At 36.9% G+C, this 13632-nt stretch overlaps 1 protein-coding gene and 1 long non-coding RNA gene across 3 annotated transcripts in view; both read left to right on the plus strand.

Moving 5' to 3' along the window:
- The window catches only part of Arhgap24 (Rho GTPase activating protein 24), a 711589-nt gene that overhangs the window by 217228 nt on the left and 480729 nt on the right, over positions 1-13632 (plus strand). The window lies entirely within an intron of this gene.
- Positions 3536-7073, plus strand: LOC144366516 (uncharacterized). The gene is made up of 3 exons (XR_013425575.1): positions 3536-3707; positions 3815-4416; positions 6892-7073. It is a non-coding gene; the product is annotated as an uncharacterized LOC144366516 (long non-coding RNA).

Genomic DNA, 13632 nt, shown 5'->3' on the forward strand with positions numbered 1-13632 from the left:
TCTATTATGATGGAAGTCACCAAATAATATCCATATCCACAAAGGAAAGGAAATATGAACTGTTAAGATTTATCTTAAACGTAATGTTTTTGTTGTTGTTGTTGTTGTTGTTTTTATCAAAGCCTAGGTTGCTTCTTAAGTGAACAAGTCTCTAATGTGATCAATTAATTGGAATGAAAATTGAAGTATGACCCAATCCTGACTACATATAGCTAGGTGCATTATCAGGCACATGACCCCAACTCTGGGGATAGGCTTTAAGTCTGCAGTTCTTGGGCACAGTAAGGGAACTGCTGCCCAAACCTGGAATTTGGAAACAGAAAATATCTGAGTCAACAGAGTGGGCTACCTTCCCTCTTTGAGCCCTCCACAGTTCAAATACTGAGTTTAGAGCATCACAAACCTAAGAACTTCTAAATTTCAGTAGATTTAAGTGTAATGATCACCATCATTATGTTTTATGGATGATTTTTCATAGAAAATTCTTTGAGTTAGAAATTTTTTCAATATAATTGGCCTCCTGTATAATCCTATTATCCTGAAGGATCTGAGAAAGAGTCTGCAGGGTTCACCACATTGCTAAGGATTCTACAGAACAAAAATTTTAAGGAAAAAAAAACCCTGTTTTTAAGTACTAGGGACTAGTAAATGCTAGCCAAATGCTGAATGAATCCTGAGCCAAGTGAATCCTGAGTTCAATTTAACACCCACTCATCCTCTTTCTCTATCAACAGATACATTTGCTGTGGCTGCCAGACCACACTGAACTCCACACTTCACTTTAAAAACATCATTTTCACATAGAATTTATCACCATTGAATTCAAAGTGGTCAAGGAAATGTCTCCATAAACTAAGTTTGATATAATATGAATTAGTATATTGATATTAATTAATATTAATTGAGATCACGTATCTAAATAGTGATCCTGTAAAGGAGCCAAAATCTTTGTCAATTGCTAGATATTCCCCTTGGCCCCAATGTCTTGTGAGGATATTATGCTATTCTTATAGGGTATGTTGATGGGGACACATTTTAGACTAAATATACCATCTGCTCTCTTTGTGAACACTGAGGAGAACAGATAAACTTTGTTTATCCTTTGTTAAGCAGTTGGTCACTTGTAAACTCACTTATGTTAGAAGAAATTTTATTTATACATTTCTAAATAGTTTGCCTATCCAGAAATTGCTTTGTGAAAACTTATTGAAAGCCAAAGCTACCTGGGTAAGTTATATATAAATATTATTTATTTATTTATTTATTTATTTATTTTTAATATCATTTGCCTTCCAGAAGAACATAGAGTGCATCATCACACTTTTCCCTTCTGAATTCCAGTTGAAATTTAGAGCTTCTGGTGAAAGGGAAAACAGAATGATTGGGCTGAGGAAGCCTGATTCAGATGTGGCTCTGGGATTTAGCAGCTGGAAATATTTGGCCATGTTCCTTAGTCTGTTGTTTTTTAACCTGGTGACATATTAGAAGCATCCAGAAGCTTTAAAACAAGATTACCCAGGCACCTCCCTATCCCCGACTTGGGTTTAAATCATTTTGTATGGGATCTAGGCTCTCTTCTTTTTTTTAAAAAAAATCTTCCCTTAATGATTCTAATGGGCTACTAGAATTGATAGACTTTAGAGGGTTAAATATCCCACTGTGTGGAAAAATAGTATTTAAGTGTTCTGTGTCCTCAGTATATTGTGAAAATCAATGGAAATAATGCACTTAACGTTTAAAAAACTATAAAATTAACAAAGGTAAGAAAATATGACAAAAAATCTCTACCTGTTGGTACCTGTATTTCAGGTTCAGAATCTAAAATGAGTAAAAAGCATTTCAAACTATCTAAAGAGCAAAGTTTTGCTTTCATCATTGTTATTGTCATGACACTTAATTAATTTGTCCAATAAGTCCAGGCTTACTTATTATTTCTCACAGAATGGGTGACATGAACAACTTTTGTGATATTACTAATGTAAGCAGGTTCTTATTTATGTATTTTATTTATTTATGCTTAAAATGATTAGACAATGTTTTACCTTTATTATAAAATTGACATTTTTAACACCATGTACGTATTTCTATAATGAATATTTTGGATTTGTTAAACAATTTGATAATATTGCTCAAGACTTATGTGCTGCTGTTATTTTATTTTTATTATATTAAGCAAGAAGAGCACACATGCCCTGTGGGCTGCTGGCTACATGAGGAGTATCTTAGGTCACATACTTTAAAACAAAGGCGGAGACAGGGATTGAGATCCTTGAGATGTGTCAAGAGTCATGCAGGAGGAGGGGAGAATGGGAAGTCAGGTTGAGTAGAGGATGAAGCTCAGCGAGGAGGATGGACTTTTAGGAGGATGTGGCTTCTATGTGATTTCACAGAGGCTCTGAAGCATCAACAACACCACAGAATTTGTGGTAAGGGTCTAGGTTTTTACACCCCTTTGCCAGTCAGATTTCAGTTGAGGACAATTCCCTGGAAAAGAGGGGTAGTTGTGAGCTACAGCATCCAGACTTCCTGCAGCTGGAGAAGAGCCAAATGCTGGTAAAAAGGACCCAAGAAAAACATGTTGATTCAGAGAGTATTGCTCCTTCCCAAATTATTATCCTCACCACTTACCATTCCATGTTAATAGTTTTATTCCTTTGGATGAGATGAAATAACTATCAAATGGGTTGCACCTAAGTTTCACATCCTAGTCATCAATGAGACAAATATTTGTGGAGCACCTACTGCTGCTCAGTAGCCATACAGATTGTGATGTGATGATGTGACATTATCATCCATTATTATCTTCTCCTGTGATTTGAAGAATGCTTTTATGTGAAAAATTTGGTATTCTGAGAGCAAAATATATATCTAAGATGTATATTTGAATAAGAGGAGTAATTTCAAAGGAGATAATAATATAATCTATTTGAGGACAAACACCAAATGTTAATAGCTTTGTGTATCCCCTGTGCAAAATAAAGGCTATTCAGGAAATCTATGCTAAACATATGAATAAATAAATGGCACCAGAAAATAAAATGATGACAGAGTAGAGCTCTAAAAAGGAATTTGGCCCATTCACAATTTTTCCTAGAGTCAAACCTGCTAACAAATTAAAAAAGAAAAAATAAAGAACCAAAAAGGCAGGGATTAGATTTAGATTCCACAAAACATGTTACACCATGTTAAAAAGACACTACTGTTTGGCAAGACTAGTATCTCTCTTTTATAGTAACCATTTTTAAAATTGAGTCTGATGTTATTCTGAAGCATTTATCTTGAAAGGTGATTGACTTAATGCAGTGTCCTTCAAATTACCAATTCTAACAGGGTTCAGTGCAGTCCTTCTGTGATAACCAAAGTTAGAGCTTTGTTGATTTGATAATCATAGTGGAAAACAGTTGTTCATTTTCTTACAATTTTCTCAGGCACAATGCCCATCAGATTTTCATCAGCATTGCAACACATTCCTCTGGCATGGAACATGGTTTCATTAAATTGTGTTGAAACATTCTTCCAGGGTCAGAGGAAACAAACTGCAGGTGTGAGTCAGGGTCCACACACTGCCCTCCTCTCTGCATGGTGCCATCAGGATCAACTCTCCTCAACTGCTGCCTCTTCCAAAGCCTCCAGAAAGCCCCTATTTTTCATACCATCAGCTCCTACCTCTTCACATAAAGATTGCTGGTCTGCATCTGGGAATATTGGTATTTTGATCATTTTTTTAACCCTGAACCTTAGTTCCAGAAAGATCACAAATTTGCAAAAATAAGCATACCCACTTATTTCACTTCCTCTCTCCACCATCTTGCAGCTGTCTGAAAACCATGACCTTCTCCGATGGCCCACTCAACCATTTGAGGTAAAATTTTCCATTCAAAACATCAGCACATGTGCAAGTGTTTTATTACAATTTAGTAAGATGCCCGACAGTACACACATCTTGAGTTCAGAATTATAGATATAAATATGCTGGCCTTCATTTAGGAACAAAGTACTATGATAAGTCAGATGTCTTAAGAATTTCTCCTTTATGGGTGACAGATTTATTGTCATCTGTATATGGTTTCCACGCAGCTGCCTTGAGGCTTCCTGAGGAAGCTAGAACTGCTTGGATTGGTGAGGTGTTTAGTTATGGAACAGATAAAGCCATTTGGTATTAAATACATAGTTTGTCTAAGAACTGTGCTCTCATCAACTGTTTTTCTACCTTTTCTTTTTGCTGACTCATGTGAGAGATGAATTTGACCTGCCAAACACAATCCCACAGATGAGATAACCAGGGTGAAATCAAGTCCTGGCAGAGTGGCTGTAACTCCAGTTATACTCAATTATATGGTTTAACTCCATCCCTTTCTTTCTTATGGAAGAAACATGCTAAATGAAAGAGAAGGCCTTCAGAAATCTTACCTAAAGGTAAGATTCCATTCCTCTGTATTACCATTCATAACTCATTTGAAATCTTGCTCCTTTAACTGATGTAAGTACCACATGACCTGTGATATGACCTCTAGTGCAGCAATGCCCTGCATACACAGACCAAGACAACAGGCCACTTCCAAGAAATGGTCAAGAGTTCATTGCTAATTCCTCAATACCACCTTGAGAGGTAGTGGGTTGTTAGAGGGCACATGACTGGAGAGGGTTAGAGGAACTGGTTCTACCTGTAAACACCAAAATGAATCTTTCCAAGTTTCACTTCACCATCGTGAGACTGAATTAAAAGATATCTAAACCCTCTAAACATAATCTAAAAATCATATAGTCTCATATCCACAATAATGAACTAATCGCATCTTGGTGATGAGCTAATATAATTCTCTTCTTTTGCACGCAGAAAACTATAGGCCTAAAAAGGTGAGGTTAGTGGGAATGTACATGGTACTTCTTGGTGGACACAAGCTCCATGTTCAGCACCCATGCAGGGGTTTTGCATGGATTATCCCTAATTCTTTCAGTACTTGGGAAGGGTAAGTAAGTGATATCATTTTACAGATGAGGGAACAGATCTTAAAAGGTTAAGTGACTTGACTAGGGTCCCACACCAAAATATTTATCAAAGCCACATATTTTCAAGTACTTCACAGGTTTTGGTGGATCAGAACTAGGATTCAGGATCCTCTTCTTTTGGTCTTTAACAATTCTTAGCATCAAATAGGCTACGGGAAATACATCAATGTGCAGTTGTAGAATGAAATATCAGTAATTGACAAGGGTGTGAATCATACATGGTTGTGTGAAAGGCAGATAATATGACACGTTGATCCTATGATGGTACATTTGTAGATATATTTAAATGCATTAAAGTGTTCACAGTGGTTGAGTCCGGGAGTTAGGATATAGGGTGAATTCTATGTTTCTTCTTTTTTCCCTTTGAGAATTTTGAATCTGAAATAACTGTGACCTTGGATAAGTTGCTTAATCATATTGAACTTGTTTGTTCATCTTTGAAATGAGAGTAAAAATGGAACCAACCTTTCAGTGTAGTGAGGATTATGTGACAAAATCTTGTCAAATGCTCAACATGGTCCTGGCCTATTGTATGCATTAAATACATGTCAGTCACTGGAAGAAAAGAGAACTTCGTATTAAAACAAGTTCTGTTTTCTCTTCAATTGCTGTATAATGTATGTTTACTTAACAGTCAATTAAATTAAAAGTAATGTCTTTGAGAGATTACCATCATCTTGAAAGAGAATTATAATTTCTGGGAGGTCCACCTCCACCAAAGCTGGGCAATAGCCTATTTTTATTGAGGCCATGCTTTGAGGTAGTGTTCTATTTGATATTAGATTACTAATATATGGAAGTGTGGAAGTTCCAGCTAGAAATTAAAATCTGTGTTGTCTACCCTGGGATGTAGGTTACTGTTTTAATGAGCTTTTTCACTGATGTGACTTAAAGACTGGACAAGAACAATTTTAGAGAAGGAAAGGTTAATTTGGGGGCTCATGGTTTCAGTTCATCTCAGTCCATGGAAGGTTGGCTTCATTCTTTGGGGCTCAGGTGAGGCAGAATACCATGGTAGAAGAGTGTGAGGGATGAAAGCAGCTCAGGACCTTATCAAGAAGAAGGAGAGAGAGACAGAGAGAGATAAAGGAAGGAAGGAAGGAAGGAGAGGAAGTAGGGGAGGAGACGGGAGGGGAGGAGAGGAGAAGGAGACTTCATTAGCCAGATATAAAATATATACCCCAAAAGCATACATCCAATGATCTACCTCTTCCAGTCACACCTGCCTGCCTTCAGTTACCACTCAATTAATCCCCACCAGGGATTAATTCACTGATTGGGTTAAGGCTCTAATAAGCCAATCATTTCACCTCTAAGACTTCTTGCACTGTCTCACACCTGAGCTTTTGGGGCACACTTAATATCTAAACCATAACAGTTACATTTCAGCATGTCCAGGAGACAGTTAAACACTACCTCTCATGCATGCATCTATTTACTAAGGGAGAGGATTCTTTTTTGAAACACAATCCAGAGAATACAGTGAAGACACCCAGGTTTGAATAAAAAAACATGAGCAGGTTTGCAGGAGAGGACTGATGTGGAGGTGTGCTGACTGTACTTTGGTGAAGCAAGTAGATTTGAGGGGTAAGGTCCAGAGCTGGATTTAGAGAAGGCTGGGGAGACATGTATGGGAAGTACTGTGTTCATGAACTAATGAGTCTATGGGCCTCTGTTCCAAAGCACTTTAGAAAAAAAAATTTACTTTCTTATGAGGTAAATTTCAAAACCAGTTAATGTAGCCTCAGGATCAAGGGGATATTGTTAGAATTCTAGACAATGTAAATAATCAAACCCTTTTCCTCACTAATCTGCCTGAAAACTACGAGTGCTGCACAAAATCCTCTGCTCATGTTTTCATTTTACCCCATGTTATTTCAGGATGAGCCCTGACAGATAGTTGAATGCCTGCCCTTTGGACGGTGAATGCAGACAGCTGAGAAAAGGGCCTGGGAATTCTGAAATACGAATCAGATGACATTCTTATAACTCAATTATCTTGAGTTCCTCAACATTCTTTTATCTGTCAACATTACCATATTAAAATTTTATTATGCCTGAAATGTTTATTTCTGCAGTCAAAATCACTCCAGGTTGCAATTTTTCCTCCTCTCAAATATATTGCTATTTCACTAGAAGGCTGTTTTCATTTTATCATCCATCACGATAAAAGCTGGCATAATCTCAAGCTGGAATGTTTACTGTCAATGCATTAGTGTTTCTTATGGTGACACAACCATTCCATCGTGTACAATTCCGAACCTCAGCTGGCTGGGACTGTGACTGCCAGAATGCAGAAAGGGGGAGTAGAAATCACCCAGATGTTCCAACCGTTGTCAGGGTTTTCCTGGTTTCGGTAGGAAAAGACGTTTGCAATCAATGCCACCAGTATCATCTTGCTTTTCTAAGCAAACCACACTCCACCAGGTGTGCTGCTCTTAGGAGATGCTGGCCAGCATTCTTAGGAGAGAGGTCTCAGTATTCCTGAAGGAGCTAATATTTCGCACATCTGTGCTCAGTTTCATTTCTATTTCCAAAATGAGGAGATGGGTTAATCGCTGTATGGAGAGAAAATTGTTTTCAGAAGGAGATGAGAACAGAGCTGTAAAACATAATGCCTTCCAGACCAACTTTTTTGTCATTCAGGCAATCATTGCAAACACTTGGGATTCTTCAGACAGAGGGCTTCTTTCCTTTTCTCCTATCCCTCTATAAGAGGATGATTTCTGTTAATAACATCTTTTTATCTTGCTTGGCTTCCCCAGCAAGAAACTTATCTTAATATTTTGAAAAGTAAGTTCTATCGGTTGTCTTAACTCAAGTTTTTCTATCTCTGCCTTTCTTTTTCAGCTATGTTAATGGTTGATTCTCAGATCCAATTTTCTTCTCACACTTCAATTGTCTTCATATGAATCTATCTAAAATATCATTGTTAATACCTGGTACTTACTCAACTCTCTGATGCTGTACTGGGATTCTGTCTTGCCTTAATTGTATAATTTTCCTCCTACTTTATTAATTTCTAGAGAATATGATCATTTATACCTTTATTTTTGAAATTCCTAGGCTTTGTTTCAGTTCCCCCTTGTCAAGTGGAGTTCCCTTTAATGTACAGGTTTCAATTCTTTATTGACTTTTGAGAGAAAATACATGCCTGTCATTTAGATCAACTTGTGTCATTCACGTTTGGAAAGTGATTTCTATTTCACTGAATTAGTCACAATTTTCTCACCTTGTTATGTTCTCTATTAGCATTCTAAGTTGCCTTGAGCAAGTTTTTTTCTTTTTCCTGGCTGCTGTAAAGTTTTAGCCTTTGATATGGGGTTAGACCTTCATTCTTAAGATGGACCTTCTGTCATAATTTGGTGCCACGGCTTCCAAGGGCAGCTGGTTCTGCCACAGAATTTTATTATTGCTGAGAACCAAAAACTAACCATTTCCAGATTCTTTATTAGACAAATGAGGTCAGTTCTTCCCTCCCGAGGGAAGCTCACTGCCGTGACCATACCGTAGAAACCCCAGACATGCAGTATCTTCACCTTTCCCTTAGTCGTTTGAAATGGCATGTGCCCTCTTCTCTCTCATCCTTTAATACACTTTAGCTTACATAAAAAGCTGTCTTTTATCTTTGGGGGCTATTTTTAGACTACATATATTTGGTGGTAGAGAAAGGACTCTGACTAAAAATTTCACTTGGAAGACTTTTTTGATTTCCTCCACAGAGATAAGTACTCAGATGTCCATGGCTTATTAACAAATAACTTTATGGTGAAATTGGTCATCAGAAATGAAATCATTATGGCAATTATCAAGAATACAAGCAACGATGCTGTCGAGGATGTTGGGGGAAAGGTACACTCATACATTGCTGGTGAGACTGCAAATTGGTGCAACCATTATAGAAAGTGGTATGGAGATTCCTCAGACAACTTGGAATGAAACCACCATTTGATCCAGCTATCCCAGAGAACTTAAAATCAGCATATTACGGAGACACAGCCACATCAATGTTTATAGCAGCTCAGCTCACAGTAGCTAAACTAAGGAACCAAACTAGGTGTCCTTCAACAGATGAATGGATAAAGAAAATGTGATATATATATACACAATGGAATATTACTCAGCCTTAAGAACAAAATTATGGCATTTGCCGGTAAATGGATGGAGTTGGAGAATATCATGCTTAGCAAAATAAGCCAATCCTGAAAAACCAAAGCCCAAATGTTTTCTCTGATATGTGGATGCTAATTCAGAGTGGGGGGAGCAGGAAAGAATTTGGATTAGGTATAAGGTAGTGAATGGAAGGGAGGGGTGTGGGAGTAGGTAGGGTAGTAGAATGAATCTGACAATATTACCCTCTGTGCATATAACTACACAGCCAGTGTGATTCTACATCATGTAGAACCAGAAGAATGAGAAATTGTACTCCATTTGGATATGATACATCAAAATACATTCAATTGTCATGTACAACTAATTAGAACAAATAAGAAATAAAATCATGCCACTGAAAAGTTTTAGAACCCCAAGATATGTGTATATTCCAAATCTTTAATTTGGGGATAAAAAAATAGGTGCAGAAAGGGTTTGCCTAGGGCATCCAAATGAACATTTCCCAGTCAAGGTTAGTGACCATCTCATTTATTCAATGTTCATTTGCTTAAAATCAGACCATTTTTCAAATACTTACATATTCCCCACTGCCTGATTTTAGGAAATTTTACTGAGTTCTAAAAGAAAAATACTAAATTTTATTCATTTGATGCCTGTCTGTAACATTACAAACATCAATAACTATCTGACATAGTAATACTATTTAGTATATGTTTTATTTTTTAGTCACAGCTGTACAATAAGGTCCTGAATTGTATCCCTCCCCCGCCCCCACTATCTTCCTGAAATAGCTTTTCTCAAATTTCTGTAATGGAACCCACTTATCCTTCTTCCCTCCCTTTTGTTCACACCCTTTAGCTTGCCACTTCTGATCTCCTGTAGGTGGAGAAACACTCAGGCAAATAGTGTATGTTAAATGACATTTACCAGGTCTCAGTGTTTGATCAGGAACATAATACAGGCTTTCCTGCTGGAGTGGCCCTTTCTATTGACTTTTGAAATCTGGTAATGATCTCAGGCTTTCCAAGAAAGTGGAAAATAGGGCATGTCTCTGACCTGAGTAGGCAGAGGGCGGATGCTAGTGTTCTCTAGGAACACGAGGTCGGAGAGGGTCTTCTATTCATGCACTTTGAAAGAATCCTCCCAACCCTAGTATCCAATCCACAGGCCTAACAGAAAACTGAATGCCACACACTCCCTAAAATATACTTTCACTTATAATTTTCGGACAACCTCCTTTGTTCTGTGACTTTCCCTAACCCAGTGACTGCTCCATTTAGAGTAGAATGAGCAAGGTACACCCATTTGAGAGTCATGGTGTGAGGTGTGTTCAGAACTCCTGCACCCTTGATTTGGCAGATGAAAGAAGCATTTGTCAGGGATGCTGGCTTCCCAGACCTTCCCTCTGTAGATAGGAAAAATGGAAATTTTAGAGAATGGCTGACAGAACAGAATCACCCTTGGGCAGATCGTTCATTGTGAGTAATGAAGCACTATTCTTTCTAAATGTCAGAGTTCCCCAAATAGATTGGATCAGAGTGAGTGCTTTTGATGATCTTTTCCACATACTAACTTCTCACCTTGGAAAGAAATATTTATTATATTTATTTATTTATATTTCTAGACAGTGATTATTAAGCAAAATCAAAAGGAGGAAAATGTAAACCACAGTGAATCCAGGTATGATTGACTGTTAGTATCAGAAATTCCAAATGTTCAAAATAGCCACATCACAGTCCTAGCCATTCCTGGTCTGTGAATTCCAACCATCAGAGAAAACTGATTCTAAGAAACACATTTCTTTTTCTTCTGACCTCTACGAATCAGTGTTTGCAAGTATTCCCTTTCTGTATTTATGTAGATATTAAAATGTAATTTCAAAATGGAATGACATTATTTTATATATTATTTTTCTAAAAAAGAAACATTGTTTTTAATATTCTCTCTCTTTTATGAAATAACATTTATGATGTTAACTGAAATTGTGTGCTATGAGGTTCATTAATTACTCAAAATTTCTCCTTTTTAAATTTCATCTGGTATTTTTGTCCTATTTGGCAGTTTGATTAACTAAAAATGTGTCATAAAGAGTGACCCATTTCCATACTTCCTTGTGTATTACCTCTTGTATTCCAGATTTTGTTTTAGATGAGAGTGTCCTTATCTACATTAAACATTTCCAAATATATGTTATATATAACAGTATTTCTCTTTATCTAATTTTGCATTCCAGTATTTTTAAGTACTCATAGTCAACTGCAATTTGAAAATATTAAATGGAAATTTCCAGAAATAAACAACTAATGGGTTATAAATTGCACATCTTTCTGAATAGGATGATGAAATTTCACACCATTTTTCTCTGTCCTTCCCAGGACATAAATCATCCCTTTGTTCAGTGTATCCATGATGTATATGCTGTCCACCTGTTAGTCAGATGCTGTAGTCCTTTTAAGTTATCAGAATCAATTGTCATGGTATAATAGTGCTTGTGTTCAGATAATACTTGTTTTACTTAATAATGATCCCAAAATTCAAAAGTGGGGATGCTGGCAATTTTATTATAGCACTTTGTTATGATTGTTCTATTTTATCATTAGTTATGGTTGTTAATCTCCTACTGTGCCTAATTTATGAATTAAACTTTATTATAGGTAGGTCTGTATAGGAAACAGCATAGTAAATTTGGGCTCAGTATTATCTTCAGTTTCAGTCATGTATTGAAGGTCTTGGAACACAACCATACAGATAAGGAGGAACTACTGTATCAAATAATGATATTTAAAGTACTCAGGCTATTTGAATCCCCACAAATAACAGAATTCCACTGCCATCATTTTAGGAAAAAAATAATAACCTTAGGACTTTCAAGAAATTATGATTCTTTTTCTAACACAGACATAGGAAGCCAAAAGAATGATATATTATGCATACTTTTCCCCCCTAGGTTGGGTTCACTGAGTAATGCTGGTGTCAGGAGTAAAAGCAGAGACATGGTGAGAATAAATACAAGGGAAGTGAGGATGAGGACATACGCAAATAATTTTCTATCATTAACTAGAAAAATTCTTTGGCAACTATCAAAAGCTAACCTGGGGCTAGTCTCTAGGAAAATATGGGCATCTTAGAGAATAGGAAAATGACTAGATTTTCCTTTCAAAACATATTAGTCATTACAAACTTTGTACTGAGTTAAGATCACACAAAAGTAATTACTTCACTCTGCCATGTGATGCTGTTTACTCCCCCGGCTTTTGACTTCTCCTTGTTTCTCATTACTCAATTTTGGTGCTCTGGCTTTGTCAAATTCCAGCAGCTGACTTGCTCCAGTGTTACTCAAGCTCCGTCCTGGCTCTCAAGAGTGACTCTGTGCTGTTGGTTCACTCATCCCTGGCTTCCCTACCATCTGACCTCTTGGCTGAGGATTCCTGAACTCTGAACCTTATACTCTTCCAAATGTTTTCTTTCTCAAAGAGGGAAGGAATTTTCTTAATTCCTTGAGAGAAAATGAATGTACAGCTCTGGCTTTTCTCTCCTGTTTTCTTCCCTTTGAAGGGTCATGAGCTAAACAGTCAGTGACCTACTTCTACCTGATTTCTATGCTTTCATTTTTTTATTGATTTTTTAAAAAATAAATGACAGAGGACTGCATTACAATTTTTATTACACATATACAGCACAATTTTTTCATATCTTTGGTTGTATATAAAGTATGTTGACACCAATTCGTGTCTTCACACAAGTACTTTGGATAATGATGTCTATCACATTCCACCATCCTTGCTCACCCCCTGCCCCTTCCCTTCCCTTCCCACTCCTCTGCCCTATCTAGAGTTCATCTATTCCTACCATGTTCTCCCTCCCTACCCCACTAAGAATTCTTGAATTCTTGAGCACACTGTCAAATATAGGATGCAGTAACTTTTTAGGTCCCAGGTGTTTCATGGGGAGTGTCACAAGAATTACATACCCCTCTCTTCTATTCAGTCTCTAATAGACATATGCATGGCATCAGTCATCCAACAAATTAATATTAGTCAATTATGCATGTGTAACTGTGTGAATGCATAATTGTGTACATTGACAAATATGTCAATGTTGCTTACTTTAAGAAGCTTACTGTAGTCTTATTGAAACAAAAGTTAAATCTATGTAAATAGACTGGCTGTCTTGTTAAAAACAATAACAACAACAACAAAAACAACCACACTCTTCCACTCCAGTACACAAGGAAAGAAAAGCTCCCAAGAAAAGGAGCTCTGATGGCAGGGATTATGATTCAATGAGACTCTGACATCTTCCTAGTTGATGTTGTCTTGTGTATTATTTCTCCACTTTATCCTGTGCCATGTTCCCATCATCTCCAGGCCAAGCATAGAAGAAAAATCTATTTTCATATTCACTTTAGCATAGTGGAGATAGATTTGATTTCTCAAAATTGTTATTAATTGAAATGAATTGCTAATAAGCAAAAAACCCCAACATTTACTGCATGGCTTTCCCATGGTG

The sequence above is a fragment of the Ictidomys tridecemlineatus genome, chromosome 9 (assembly GCF_052094955.1).
Source record: "Ictidomys tridecemlineatus isolate mIctTri1 chromosome 9, mIctTri1.hap1, whole genome shotgun sequence".
Taxonomy (NCBI): domain Eukaryota; kingdom Metazoa; phylum Chordata; class Mammalia; order Rodentia; family Sciuridae; genus Ictidomys; species Ictidomys tridecemlineatus.